This window comes from Meles meles, chromosome 10, assembly GCF_922984935.1.
Source record: "Meles meles chromosome 10, mMelMel3.1 paternal haplotype, whole genome shotgun sequence".
NCBI lineage: Eukaryota > Metazoa > Chordata > Mammalia > Carnivora > Mustelidae > Meles > Meles meles.
This window is the reverse complement of record NC_060075.1, coordinates 95,156,435-95,170,272: the sequence shown is the minus strand read 5'-3', so window position 1 is coordinate 95,170,272 and position 13,838 is coordinate 95,156,435.

Genomic DNA, 13,838 nt, shown 5'->3' with positions numbered 1-13,838 from the left:
TTCGCCGTGGCTGCAATGTTCCTGGTCTCACTGCCCTCCACCTCCTAGTCTCCAGCCCACAACCACCCACAGTGACAGCCCTCTCCACTCTGCCCCCTGCCCCGCACCTTTGGGCCCCCAGGCAATTTGTGCCTGCCTCTGCCGCCTGTCTCCATGCTGGCTCACTGGCTCCTGGAGCTCCACAAGGGGCTGGCAGGCACAGAGACCGTTTGCCCCCAGACACAGTCAGGCTGCAGGGCACAGGAAGTGAATGACAGACTGTCTGGAGGCAGAGGACAAGGGGAGGGTAACAACCAGTGGGGAGACAGGGTCCTGGCCTGTGAGAGAAAAGACGGGGGATCTCAGAGGGGGAGACTCGACACCCCCCCCCAGGCTAGGACCCCCGTCAGGCTCCCACGTCTCCGGTCCTAGCACATGGATGGCAGATGAGGACGTGATTCACACTTGTCCAGCAGGCCACCATCGTTCCCCATCCCTAAGTGAGAAAGCAGCTGCTGTGGGAGAAGGGATATGTTCGGGTCACAGCATGTCAGCAGTGGGGAAGGGCCAGGAAGGACTTTTGAGCCAGACTGAATGCTCTTTCCATCTGGGCTCCCCAGCCTCTGGGCCCAGGCCAGGGGGCCACAGTGGTGCTAGCCTGGCCTGCAGAGGCCCGAGTGTCACCTGGGCCTGGGCATACATGGGACATTCACCCACCAACAGCACCACATGCCCGGGGTCCGGCTGGGGCAGCCACAGGGCTCAGGAACTGGGACAGGTGTGAGTGTCAGAGCCGGGGAGGCCGGGAAGAGACCCTCCTAGGCTCCTGGGGCCTCAGGGAAGCAGCTCGGGCACCAAGGCTGGGCTGTGGGGGAAGCGAAGCCTCAGTGCTGAGATGGCCACATGGGGCCCTCCTCTATGCCCGGCCAGCCAGCCCACTGTGGGGGGCCTCTCACTGGAAGGCCTGGCAAGCCCAGGCTCCGGACAGCAGGCCCCGGGATCATGTCCCAGCTCCCCTCCGTCTCCTAGAGTCCTGGTTCTGTCTCTCGGGATCAAGGGGGAAGGCCCCGGCCCGGCCCACCCTTTAGCTCTTCCCTCTGGGGAGCGGTCCCCAGAAACGCCCCCTTGCGTGCAGGGGGTCAGGCCGCTGGCGGGGGCAGCATGGGACCTGGGGTCTCCCAGACAGTGTCTAGTCGGCCACACAACTGGCAGAACAATTTCCTTGGTTTCTGACATGTGATTTTCCACAGTCCAGCACCCCGCCCAGCTCACCAGGCCTGCTCTGCTGAGTGAGCAGAGTTCCCCCGGATTCCTTCCATCACCGCAGGACCCAGCCCCCCGGGGAGATGGGGGTCACCACAGCCACAGGGGTGCTGCTGGCTGGCGGGGGGCAGGCATCCAGCTCCCTGAGAGCGTCTGTGTCTGCGGATGGGACCACGGTGCTCAGCAGAGGCAGCCGGGACAGCCTGCCAGGGGTGCATCCCAGGGGGACGGTTCCAGACGGTGTCTGCTAGGAAATGGACTGTGGATCCTGGTGGCTGTCTTCACCCAGATGAACTCCCGATGGGCTGAAGTTACAGATGTTAGAGGAGAAGCTGTCTGGCCTTCAAGGAAAACAGGGTTCTGAGTTTGGGCTCCTCTTGGGAGAAGTTTCTGGGCAGAAACTGCATAAAAAGAATCAAGAAATTTGTCTGGATTAAAGTTTTAGTTTTCTTTTTTTTTATATATTTTAATATATTTTATTTATTTATTTGACAGAGAGAGAGGTCACAAGTAGGCAGAGAGGCAGGCAGAGAGAGAGGGAGAAATAGGCTCCCCACTGAGCAGAGAGCCCGATGCGGGGCCCGATCCCAGGACCCTGAGATCATGACCTGAGCCAAAGGCAGAGGCTTAAACCACTGAGCCACCCAGGTACCCCTAAAGTTTTAGTTTTCTATTCAAAATGTACTGAAGATCACCTAAAAGGGCAAACAGAATGCTGGGGGTGGAACTCCCCGGATGGAGAGAGCATTTCCAGGGCTCAGCAAGACCCCAGAGCGGCCTCCAAGTGTTCGTCTCTCCCCTCTGACAAGGGGTCACAAGGGCACAAGGACTTCCTCCAACAAACCCAGAAAGCTGGGCCCAGAAAACAGTGCCTTTGATAAAAGGAAGCTGTCCAATAAAATCCTTTACATTTTTAAACCAATCTGACCTTGTTTCCGTTTTTTAAAAGCGAAGGATGACACAGAATCCGGCAGTGCACCGAAGTACAAACATAAGTGTCCAGGAAATGCTTGCAAACTGTTGACCTCATTAAAAATCAGGAAAATGCGAATTAAAATCTGTGCTCGGTGCTACTTTCCCTACGTGAGAGGCTCTGGGACAGAACATCTCCTGGTGGAGGCGGTGCTGGGGAGAACCCGAGCGCGCCACTCAGGGTCTTTTGGCTGCAAAAGACAGGACCGGGCTGTGCTTGCTCCCCGAGTGTGTCCCACTGGGCTGGGAATGCAACAGCAATAGGTAACACCCCCAGGAGAATGCTGCTGGAGTAGACCCGTATCATTGAGAGGACAGTGCGCCAGGCACTGCTGTCCCTGTGAGACTTAAAGACTACATCATCTCTGCAAAAGACACCAAGTCTCCAAAATGTAAAACCTGCCTGAAAGATACCAGTCAAGAGCTCCATAATGTAGCAAGTGAAACTTTAATGAAAAATAAAATCAGTCTAATACCCAGGTTTGAATAGTTTCAGATAGCACTGAGGGTCCTGTGTCCCAGCTGATTGACACGGGGACAATCGAACGACGACTTATAACCTGCAACTTCTGATTGCTGAAAATGGCTTCTCAGTTAAGATAGGGTCGGCTGTGAGTGATGGAAAGCCCAATGTAACCGTGGTTTACATAAGGTAGAAACTTGCTCTTTCACATAAACAAAAGTCAGAGGCAAGGCCCCCAGAGCTGGCATGGCAGCCTAACCACCACCGGAGGTCCAGCTCCTTTCATCTTGTTACTCCCGCATCCTCAACTTGTGGCTTCCGTCTCTTGGTGCAAAATAGCTTGAGATCCAGCCATCATGCCATCATCCCAGCCAGCAGAAAGGAGGAAAGGAGGAAAGGAATAGCAGAACACAATTTCTTCCTTTAAGAACACTTTCTAGAAGTTCACACAAAAGGTCCAAGTTGAATCCACTGGCCTTGGCCAGAGCGCAGTCAAGGGTCATACCCTTGCGCAGTCAAGGGTTATACCCAGCTCCACGGGAAGCTGAGAAGTACAGCTTTTTTCCAATGGCCTCATGCCAACCAAGTGTCGGGAGTTCTCTCATTGAACAAGGAGTCCATAATAGATGCTGAAGAATAATCAGTCTGCGACAGACGATGTTTTCTCCCAAGCCCGGTGAGATTACTACACTCATAGGAAGGTACGGAAAAATACCCAGTGTGTGGTGGAGGGCAGTGTCGAAAGTACTCATGTTCCTGCATGCTTGCCAGCAGACCTGAGCCTGAAGCCCAGCCAACTGGAGTGAGAAGCAGGAACCAACTCCAGTGGGCAAGGGGGGCCCCTAAAGGCGTGTACCCCGGCTCCAGAGTTCCTGCCCCCAGGGGGGTCCAGGAGCACTCCAGGGTGGTGGGAGGGTCGTGTCAGGGCTAGAACCTACAGTGGCTCTCTCTCTGTCCCCTCCTCCTGATAGCCGAGATTCTCGAGGACGTGCCCCATGCTCCTCTCTCTGCTTCCTCAGTCTCAGGCAGCCGCACCCGCGTCTGCCATTCTAACCAGCCCCCTGGCCTCCCAGGGCCACCATGGCTCCTCTCAGAGCCTCCTTCTCTCAGACAGGATTGGGGTCACCCAGATCTCCGGGCTGGCTCCCTGCCTTGTCCCCTGCTTCTGGGGCGGGTCCTCCGCACATGGCCCCGCGCAGTCCACACCATACAGGCACCCTGTAGGTCAGGACCCTCCCCCTCTTAAGTCCTGTCCCACGTACAAGCACGGTCCCCAAAGAAGAGGAGGCGGATTTGGTGTCCAGAATCCCAAAGATTTGGAAGTGTGGGGGGACCCTCGGCCCATGTATATCCAAGGCCGGCCCTCAGGGCCTCCTGTGGGGCTGTGGAAGCCCAGCCAGGCCAGCCCCGGGCTGCACGGGCTCACCTTGGGCACAGGCCCTCTCCTGATAGGAAGTGCTTGCCAACGGCGGCAAAGATCAGGTTGTATGCATTTTGGGCCAGGATGACTTGCTCAGTCAAAAAGCATTATGGATTCACAGACCTGTACCCCTGGGGATAAAAATACATTATATGTTTATAAAAAAAAAATTGGAAGGGGAGGCAAACCATAAGAGACTATGGACTCTGAAAAACAACCTGAGGGTTTAGAAGGGTCAGGGGTGAGAGGTTGGGGGAACAGGTGGTGGGTAATGGGGAGGGCACGTATTGCATGGAGCACTGGGTGTTGTGCAAAAACAATGAATACTGTTACGCTGAAAAAATAAATTAATTAAATGCCGTTACTTGAAAAAAAAAAAAAAGCATTATGTACTGATTCCTGAGCAGGCACTGGCACCCTGAGCCCACGCAGGAAGGACCCCCACCCCGTGGAGTCTTCTATCCAGCAGAGGAGACCGATCGACCGCCCAGCAGGCTGGGGGGCATGGAGGAGGGCCCGCCAGGGCTTTGTTACGAAGGGAGGAGCAAGTGGGCTGGGCCAGGCAAGTCCCTGCAGGGAAGGGGTCGTGTCCTGTAGAGGGGCAGGGCAAGGTCCAGAAGAACCGCTGGAGGGGGGCAGCCGCAAGGATCGCGTGAGGACGGGGTCAGTGTGGACGGGGCTGGGGCATTGGGAGGCCTGGTGGGTCTGCGGGATGCTCGCTCACACTGGGGGTCTATCCTGTGGGAAGAGGGGCTCCCTACAGCTGAGGGGAGTCGCAGAGACTGGAAGGACTGCGGGGTGCAAGGAGTCCATGCTGGGGACGACACAGGAGCAGCACCCGCAAAACCTGGGCTTCACAGATGGGGAGGGAGGGGCCAGTGAGGCCACTGGCTGTAACTGGTGGGTGGGGTCCAAGGGGGGCCCACGGGAAGAGCATTTCCAGGGGAGGGTAATCCCTGCAGATAGCTGCTCAGACATTCCTGAACCCAGGGGCAAGAATGGGGCAGTGTGGATTTGGGGGTGACTGATGGCAAGGTCAGACGCCCCCAGGGAGGGTGTGAGCAGTGTCCCTACCCGATCTAGTTTTGATGTAAGGATCAGATGCGAGGCAGAGGTGGCCACTTGGCCCTATGCCCCCTTGAGAGACCACTTGCCCCAAATGAGTGCTTGTGGGGCTGGCAGGGTCCCCAGGGCCTGTGCTAGGCTGGGCGTCGGGTGGTCCCGCCAGCTATGTGCTGGGTCTGCAATCCTACCAGCGGGGGTCGTCAGAAATAGGGGTGGCACCCCTGCCTGCCCGACTCCCGCCCTGCCCCTGCACTCCAGCGGGCTCAGGACCCCCAGCTGCCAAACCACTCAGGGCTGCTGGCGGCAGGTCTCTTGAATACTGCTTACTGTGCAAGCTCATTCTAGAAAAGTCAGAAAACAGGCAAAGTAACAAGTGATTATGGTTAAGTTGTATCAAATGTATCCCCCCTGCCAGAGAGAACAAGTAACAGTTTCACAACATCGGAAGCACATAGGCTGGGTCCCATCCTTGAAATAACAGAAAACACACACCTCAGTCTCTGTCCCCATCCCTAATACAGAGCTCCTGAAACCCTTGGAATTTCCCAAGCCACAGAGCCCTGGGAGCTTCTCTTGCTCTAACATTCAGCCCTGATCCCATTTCCAGAATAGAGTTCCTAAATCTATTGGAATTTCCTGGGTGAAGGGAATGTCTTTCATTCTAATGAGCCCCTCTGGGTGGGCGCCACGATGGTTTCAGGAGGGGTGGTTGTCACCAGAAGGATCAAGCCATGGTTAAGAGCCTGGAGCGTTTTGCCTCACCCCCACACCCCCGGGAAGGGAGAGGGGCTGGATATTTGTTTGATGATGGAGGCTGTCTCCGTGAGGCAGCCTCTGTAAAATCCCTACAGCATGGGGCGTCCAGGGAGCTCAGTCGGTTACACATCTGCCTTTGGCTCAGGTCAGGATCCCAGGTGCTAGGATTGAGTCCCACATCGGGCTCCCTGCCCAGCAGAGAGTCTGCTTTTCCCTTTCCGTCTGCTGCTTCCCCACTTGTGTGCGGTCTCTCTCTCTCTGTGTCAAATAAATAAATAAAACCTTTTTAAAAAATCCCTACAACACAGGGCTTGAAGAGCTCCCTGCGGTGCTCCCCAGCTCCAAGGGGCCCGAATCAACTGGGTCAGTACCCTTCCGGACCCTGCCCGTGTGTCTTTTCATGCCTATCACTTACCATCCTCTGTGACAAGTCATCTTCCTGGGTCCTGAGAGACGGGCTAATGATCAGAGGGGAGCCCCGACCTACAGCCAGCCAGTCAGGAGCACGGAAGCACCTGGGCCTGAGGCGGGCATCTGGAGCCGGGTGGTGGCTGAGCCCCTGACCTGTAGGACAGCTTCCGGTGCTGGAGAATTGTCCAGGGTGGGAGTCAGAAGGCGTGTGAGAGTCAAGGAAACACAGGAGTGTTTTTCCAGGACAAGATCCCAACCCTGCAGTTAACCATCTGTGCAATGGCAGGCAAGTTCTTTAACCTTCTGTGCCTCTGTCCCCTCCCTGGCAACAGTGGGGCATGGAGCTCACTCGGGAGCAACTTGGGCATTGAGGAGTCAACACATGAACAAGCTTAGGACAGCCACCGGCAGAGGGCGCTGATCTCACTACGTGTGTGCGCACATGCTTAAAAAACATGTTATTATTAAAATCTCAAACATATGCACCCGTGGAGAGATGATATACTGCACTTCCTGCCCATCTAAGTAATCAGTTCATGGCCCGTCTTGTTTCTTCTGTGTCCTACCGTTTCCTCTACGCTGGATCACTGGAAGCAACGTCCAGACATCATATGACTTCACCAGGAAACAGTCTGTTGCGCATTTCTAAAAGAAAGGACCGCCTCTGCCTCTCTCTCCTCAACATAACCTACGATCGGTCTTGACCACAATCTCCGTAGTGTTCAGAGCTGCTGTCACTCACGGGCACATGTACCCAGCTGCCCTACACATTCTCTGTTCTGCAGCGGGGTTGCTTAAACTGGGACCCAAACGAGGCCCCTCTGTTCCTTGAATGTGTCCGTGGCTCTGATGCAGGAGGACGCCTGGTCACTCCCTGTTATGATCAGGACACGGGCCAATTACACACTCTGGAGAGGGTCGGGGAGGAAGGGCATCTACAGGAGGGGAGGGCTGCCCCAACCCCTCTCCCCACCAGAGGGGCTGTGGGGTCCAGTGTCCAGCCACACGCTCACTCTCCATTCCCATCTCAGGTGAGCTGTAAGGAGCCTGACACAGCTGCTCACACCTGTTGGTTTCTAGGGCACCAGCTTGCCGGTTCTCTCCAGGCCCTGGGGACAGTCTCCCTCCTCCATGACCGGGAGCCCTGCCCTCCCTCCAGGGGGACCACCTCACTCCCTCACTGTAGCTCCTTTGGTTTCCGCGAGGTCCCAAGGACCTGTCTGGAGCCCCACTCCTGAGCTCCTTAGGACTTGGAGGGAGCACGTCCTCCCTTCTCCGCTAGGACAGCTGGATCCAGCCCCGGCGGGTCTCATCAGCTCCACTCACATGCCTCGCGCCCAGCGGGCGCCTCCCAGCTGGCTTCTCAGAGGGGTCTCCCGGCTTTCCCCCTTGCCCCGAGCTGCTCTCTGGATAGCAGCGGGGGCTTGTGGAAGCTGAGTGGGGTCACGTCCCGCCCCTGCTCAAAGTCTCTCCTCTGACTCTGGGGGAAAGCAGCCTGCAGCCCGAGGGCCTCACTTTTTGCCCCACCCCCACCCCGCTTACTCTGTGCTGACCGCACAGGTCCTCGCTCTTCCTGGCAGGTGCCCCCCATGAGACCCCTCACCCGGACCTCTGCGAGGTCACCGTTCAGATGTCCTCCACTCAGTGAGCCAACCTTACCCTCCTCCCTGAGGACTGCAGCTCCCTCCCCCAGCCCCAGCCGCCCCTGCAGACTCCCTTCACCTCCTCCCCTCCCCAGGACTCTGGGTTCTGCTTGCAGCACCTGGTGCTCCTCACCGTGGTTCCAGCTACCCGGTGCCGTGTAACGAGCGGCCCCGGAGCTGAGAGGATTCTAGCAGCGCCGGTGACTCTCCATGTGGAGTCAGCTAGAGTCCCGGGTGCGGTGCTGGTCAGCGGCAAGCAGGAGGCACACCCCGTCCTCCACTCCCCTGGCCTTTCGTTGCCCCGGAGCCAGCTCAAGTTTCTCTCCGTGGCAGCTGTCTTCTGAGCAGAAGACATGCAAGCTGCAAGCCGTCTTCAGACAAAACATAGAGGAGGTCCCAGAGCGTCGCCCCTGCTGCATTCTGTTGGTCAGAGCAAGTCCCAGGGTCAGGGCAGAATCAGAGGGGACTAGACCCTGCCTCCTGCTGAGGGCTCTGGGCACCCACGCTGCTAAAACCCACCGCACCCTCTGGCATCTGGCTCAGTACATGCTGTCACTTAATTGTTGTCCCTCTTGCTTCCACTAAAATGAAATGGAGGCAGAAATTTCTGCGTGTCTAGTACGCCCCGCCCACCGTGCTCAGACCAGTGCATGGGGAAAAGCAGGATTTTGCTGAGGCGGTGTCTCAGAGGTCAAAGGCAGTGCTCTGGGACCTTGGAAACAGCCCTTCAGGCCCAAACCTCAGTTTCTCCAACTGTAAGATGGGAACATGACCGTAGGACCAATTCTACAGGACTAAGAACAGAAATACACTATAACACATAAGTAGCAGAGCGCTTGGCCTCCAGCCAGCTTCCCGTAGATGTCAGCAGTGCGCTGATGAGGACCCCGGGACTGCCTCGGCACCCAGACTCCATCGCCTTCCAACTGCACGGGGTCCTGACCTGGATGCCCCCCAGAGCAGCAGCCCGACCACCTGTCTTCCTCTGGGGAAGGACGGACTCTGACCTTGACCTGCCCCACGACTTGGGGCAACATGCTGCCTCCCTGTCCGACTTCTCAAGACCCTCCACCCTCTGGGCTGCCATCCAGCACAACCCAGACTTGCCAGCCCAGGGCTGTCCCTGAAGCCAATACGCTGGAACTCCCCATCATCATATCTGTGTTTTATTTCAATGATAACAGTGGTAAATGGGAAAATACCTAAATAAAGTACATTGGTTTTGTTAACCTTCACAATGAAAACTGCCAGTTATTTCACCAGGAACAGATGGGCTTATTCGAGTAAGAGAATTTCAATCCCAGACAAACAAGCTGGGCAAAACCCTAAGCAAGTCTGGGAACAAGGAGAAACAGGATGACTCAGGAGGGGCTGTTATGAGCCCAAAGTGCGTGCGACGGAGGAAGCTGGGAGTGGGAAGTAAGCTGTGGCCCTGGGACGTGTCTCTCCCTCCTGCAGATGTCACAGCCTCGGGCATGGTCCAGTCCAGGTGGGGGCCCAGAGGGCTCTTCCTGCAGGGTCAGCGATGGGCCCAGGGGAAGGCCGTGAGCGCCCCCTGCTGGAGCCCCCCTGGCTCCATCTCTGGGGGGTTTCCCAGTACAGACCTGCTGCAGTCGTGTTCATTCCAGAACGTGGTGAGGTTATAGGCTGCTGTGCTATAGCAGAATAAACTGTGGTGGGAAGAGTAGACAATTTTGTCAAGTTGGGATGGAGTTCGAGTCACAAACGTCTCTCTTCTCAGAGGCCCTGGGACCCCTTGGTCCCATAGAGCCCACCACAGAGCCAGGCTGGGTGGCCAAACGAACCCAGAGAATTCCAGTGAATGACACGCCTCTACTCCATCGTTCTCAGGCCAGATTCCCGTGGCGAGGGCAGTCGGGGGCTGTCCTCCACCTTCTGGCCCAGACTCCCCCCCACCCCGGGATCCTGACCCTGGGCCTCTTGCTGATCCAGATTTGTATGTGTTTGTATGAACACCCAGGGTGCTGGGTTTAGGAAGTGGACCTCGAGACGTAGTTAGGTCATGAGGGTGGAGGCCTCCCGGGTGGGATCAGGGCCTGTGTGAAAGAGGTGTCGTGTCTCACCCCTTCTACCCTGCTGGGGACACAGCGGGATGTGTGCAGCTCTCCCCAGCACGGAACCTGCAGTCCCGGCCTCCTGAATGGTAAGAAGTAAATCTCTGTGGTTTATAAGCCACCAGTACTGGTGTTCATTATAGCCACCCAAACGGGCCAAGACACCATCCAGTCAGCAGCCCACCTTCTCCTCCTAAGGCAGTAAAGCGTGTCTGTGTTATACAACCTGCCACACTCTTGGTGAGCCGCAGCCCCTAAGACTAGGCTCGCCCCTAAGACTAGCACATCCATTCCTGTCAGAAATGAAATCCTGGGGGCACCTGCGTGGCTCAGTGGGTTAAGGCCTCTGCCTTCGGCTCAGGTCATGGTCCCAGGGTCCTGGGATCAAGCCCCGCATTGGGCTCTCTGCTCGGTGGGGAGTCTGCTTCCTCCTCCTCCTCTCTCTCTCTCTCTCTCTCTCTGCCTGCCTCTCTGCCTACTTGTGATCTCTGTCAAAATAAATAAAATCTTAAAAAAAAAAAAAAAAGAAAAAGAGAAAGAAATGAAATCCTGGGGCCCTGATAGATCTTTGCAGATCAGCGATGGTTGGCCATGAGGCCCACCAGCAGAGTCCAGAGCTGAGCCGAGGTCAGAGCACACTCGGGGGGGAGGGTGAAGGGTGCCCCCCCCCCATTCATGTCCACCTGGAACCTCAGGATGTGACCTTATTTGGAATAAGGGTCTTTGCAGATGTCATTCAGATAGGAAATTTCAAAGAGCGCCTGGGTGGCTCAGTCGGTGAAGTGTCTGCCTTCGGCTCAGGTGGTGATCTCAGGTTCCAGCCCTGCCTCCAGCTCCCTGATCAGTGGGGAGTCTGCTTCTTCCTCTGCCTCTGCTGCTCCTCTGCTTGTGCTTTCTCACTCATTCTCTCCTTCTCTCGCTCAAATAAATAAGTAAAATCTTAAAAAAAAAAAAAAAGAAAGAAAGATAAGAAATTTCAAGAAGAAGTCATCCTGGATTAGGGTGGTCCTTAAACCCCATGACTGGGGCCTTCATAAGAAAAGAGGAAGGGAGGGGGCGAGGCAGCCACCAGCCTAGGCCCACCAGGAGCCCCCGGAAGCTGGAAGAGGCAGGAAGGGTCCTCCCTGGAGCCTCCAGAGGAAGCATGGCCCTGCTTACCCCTAGACCTTAGAACTCTGGTCTCCAGAATTGGGAGAGAATAAATTCCTGTCATGTGAAGCAACTTGATTTGTTGAGGACCTGAAAATGCCAGGTGCTACGGGTGTACTGTGTCTTCCCCACATCCCTCAAATTCCTTCACTGCAGCACTAACCCCCAGTGGGACTGTATCTGGAGATAGTGCTTTTGGGACGTCATACGGTTAAATGGGGGTCATTAGGGTAGGGTCTCGATTCAATGCAATTAGCAGCAGGTGGCAAGGCAGAGATCTCCTCTCGCTGTCCCTCTCTCCACAGATCACCAGCAGGCCCTGTGAGCCCGGAGGAGAGGCCTCGGAACGAAGTCTCCCTGCCGGCACCTTGATGCTGGACTCCTGGCCTCCCGGCTTTGAGAAGTGTCTGTCATTCAAGCTTCCGCCGCGGTGTTTCGTGACGGCCCGAGCTGACTGAGGCAGTAGGTACCCCACACCCACAGAGGTGTGGAGGGAAGCTCAGGAAGGCATAGAGCCAGCACCATCAGCAGTCTGACCGCATGCCCTCTGGAATGCTGCTGGCGAGCACCCTGAAAAGACAAGAACCCAAAGCTGGGGTGGCCCCCAGGCAGGCAGGGCAGAGGCCTCGCCCCACAGGCCAAGAGCAGGTGCAAAGTGCACTAATGTGAATTTTTGAGAAGCTGGTCCACAGGGAGGTTTTGTGAAGATCACCCCCAGGGACCTCTCTGAGCTGGAAATGGAAACAGGAAACGGGATTCATCTTGGAAAAATGCAAACTCACATATCTGGGCAAAACTAATCCACACCACAGGCGGGAGGACTGCAGCCCTCAGGGCGGCCGCGAGGGCCTAGGCAAGGGCCATTGGTGTAGCCTCTCTGACTCTTTGAGGGGTGGTCTCAGCATGGGGAGATGCCCTGAGGCTGGGGACTTAGGCGTCTGGGAGCCCCAAGGCAGGCTTAGTGGGAGTAGAGGGCTCGGACTTCTACTTCTCAGTGGGCCAGATAGCAACCTAATGGTCCAGGGAGTGGTGGGCAGAGAGAGCACCTGCCCAGCAGTGCTGTGGCTTTGCTCACTGGGCTTGGGGAACGGGGTTCCCCCCCCGCCACAGAACCTCCCTGGGTCTGCAGAAAGCCTCATGCTCCTCAGTTTTGCAAGCTGCCCAGCGTTTGTAAATGTAAATGTGTCAATGTGATGGGTCGCTAGAATTTGCCTCTGCCTCCAGGAAGGGACCCAGCTGCCCTGGCCAGAGACAGAGGACATTAAGAGGGAAGCAAATGATTTCAGGGGAGAAATGGCTGCCCCCTGAGGAGGCAGGACCCAGAGGTGGGGAACAAGGCTCTGATCCCTTCTATAGCCCCTGGGAGTGCCTCCTTCCCCACTGGCCAGAGAAACAGGCACAGGAAAAAGAAAAGGAGAAAGGAGCTGATGCCCAAGCCACCCGGCCGGGGAGTGTGTGTCTTGTGTGTCAGGAGGGCAGGCTGGTGTCGGGGAGGGAAGAGGCCTGCCTGAGGCACTTTCCTCTCTCAGCCCTGTGCCCACCAGCTGGGACAGGAGGCCTCCAGGGAGAGAAGAGGAAGGACAGGGCTGGGAACAGGGTTGCATGTGGCCTGTCCCACCTGTTCATCCGAGCATGGGCCAAACTAGCTGCAGCAGAAAGAATCCAACATGTAGTGCCTGGAGATGAGAGGGACACACCATGCTGTCAGGATGTCTGCTGTCCCAAACTGATCTACACAATCAAAACAGTCCTAGTGTTGGAAAAGGTATGGCTGGTGTGATTTTTGTTTTCATTTTGTTGGATACGGTTACCAAGTCAGCTTCCAGAAGTTCTTCCTACAAACTGCCAGCTCCCACACACCGACAGGTGCACAGGTCAGACAATCTGGTTCGAGTTTAGAGTAGGGTTCTTCTGCAAAATTCCTACCGAGCTCTTGCCAATTTTTCCATTAGATCATCGTCTTTTTCTTTTTTATCTGTGGACAGTTTCGCAATTACAGGAATCAGACAATTCCCAAATATAGGACACACACTTTCCCCCTGCCGGCCTTTTAATTAATTCTTATCGCATTCTCAATTTCAGTATGGTCAAGTTTACCATTCTTTTCTCCCCTTTCTCCAGGTTTATTGTGATAAACATTAGTCGACTTTCCAGGACCTTTTTTGTTTGCTTTTTAGATTTGGACGTTTTACGCATCTGGATTTCATTTTGGTGTTAAGGAGTGACGGGGGAAGCCAACTTCTATTTCCCCAAATGGCCGGCCAAGGGTGCCAAGGCCGGGGACGGAAACACCTTACTGGGTCCGAAACCCCTCGACCCGCACGTTCCAACCTCGCGCCCCGCCGCGCCCCGCCCCGCGCGTCCAGCCCCCGCCGCGCACTCCACCGCACCCCGTACGCCCCCCCCAACGCCCCGCTCTCCCCGCCCCACGCTCCCGCGCTCCCAGAGCCCTAACCCTAACCCTACCGGCCCCCGCCGCGTATCCCGCCCCCGCCGCTCCCCACCGACCTCTCCCGCCGGACCTCTACCCACAGCGCGTGCCCCGGCCCCAGCGCTCCGCGGCCCCGCCCCCAGCCCCACGCTCCCCGGCCCCGCCCCCAGCCCGGCGCTCCCCGGCCCCGCCCCCGCGCTCGCCCGTGGCT